The sequence below is a fragment of the Myotis davidii genome, unplaced genomic scaffold (assembly GCF_000327345.1).
Source record: "Myotis davidii unplaced genomic scaffold, ASM32734v1 scaffold1388, whole genome shotgun sequence".
Taxonomy (NCBI): Eukaryota; Metazoa; Chordata; class Mammalia; order Chiroptera; family Vespertilionidae; genus Myotis; species Myotis davidii.
In genome coordinates, this window is record NW_006298864.1 from 137,236 (window position 1) to 138,703 (window position 1,468).

Here is a 1,468-nt window from a genome sequence, read left to right on the forward strand (position 1 = left end):
CGGTATCGGGGTGGGGGTCCTGCGGGGGTGCCTGGCCAGCCTGGGTGAGGGGCTGATGGCTATTTTCAGCTAGTCACACCCCCTTCAGGGTGGAGGTTCCTACTAGGGTTCCTGGCCAGCCTGGATGAGGGGCTGATGGCTGTTTTCAGGCTGGCCACACCCCTTTAGGGTGGGGATCCCCACTGGGGTGCCTGGCCAGTCTGGGTAAGGGGCTGAGGGCCGTTTTCAGGCTGGGCAGCGACTGAAGCTCCCAGCTTCTTTATTTTTATTTCTTTATTCTGGGATTTATTTACCTTCTATAATTGAAATTTTGTTGCTGTTTCTGGGGCAGAGAGCCAGCTCCAGCTCTGAGGCCACGGCCTGCTGAAAGCAGGTATCTGGGGTTTGTTTAGCTTCTGTAATTGAAACTTTGTTGCCATCACTGGAGCTGAGAGCCGGGCTCCTGCTCGCTCCAGCTCTGTGGCCACGGCTGTCTAAAAGCAGGTATCTGGGGTTTGTTTAGCTTCTATAATTGAAACATTGTTGCTTTTGGAGCTTTTGCTTCAGGAGCTCAGAGCCGGGATGCAGCAGGCGGGGAACCTTGGCTTCCTCCATCACTGGAGCAAGCTAGCCTCATGTTCACTTTAGCTGCGTGGCTGCCGGCCGCCATCTTGGTTGACAGTTAATTTGCATATCGCCCTGATTAGCCAATGGGAAGCGTAGTGGAGGTACGGTTAATTACCCTATTTGTCTATTATTAGATAGGATTATTGCATCATATTTTTAAGCTATGTTTTTATTGATCAGAGAGAGACAGGGAGAGAAACATCCATGCGGGAGAACCATCTATCAGTTGCCTCCTGCATGTCCCTACTGGGGATCAGACCTGCAACCGGTCATGTACCTTGGCAGGGAATTGAACCTCTGGCCTCTTCTTGCATGGAAAATGAAGCTTATCAAACTACTGGCCAGAGCAATTATAGAATTACTAGAGACCCGGTGCATGAATTTGTGCATGGGTGGGACCCGGCCAGCTGGGGGGAGGGGCCACAGGAGGTTGACTGCTGGCCCCACCCCCCGCAGTACACCTCATAACAACTTGTCGTTCTGGTCATTCCTGTCACTTAGGGTTTCATATATATAAATTTTTCACTTGAGTAACGGTAAACCTACTTTTGCCCCACCCTGTGTTTTACTAGGCATGTAATTATTCAACTATCTATACTAATAAAAGAGAAAAATGGTAATTGGCGTATGACGCTACCCTTTTCATTGGCTAATCAGGGCTATATGCAAATTAACTGCCAACTAAGATTGGCAGTTAACTGCCAACAAGATGGCAGTTAATTTGCATATGTAGGCACAATACAGGGAGGCGAAGGGAAAGCAGGAAGAAGCCCCCTGCCATTGACAGTGATCAGAAACCCAGGGGGGATCTAAGAACTGGGGGGCAGGGCACAAGCGGCCCTGGGGCCGCCTTTGCCCTGCC

At 50.4% G+C, this 1,468-nt stretch overlaps 1 protein-coding gene across 1 annotated transcript in view; it reads left to right on the plus strand.

Annotated features, from left to right (window-relative positions):
- Nucleotides 1–1,468, plus strand: part of LOC102771299 (zinc finger protein 615-like) — a 10,988-nt gene that overhangs the window by 1,334 nt on the left and 8,186 nt on the right. The gene's annotated exons all lie outside the window — the stretch shown is intronic.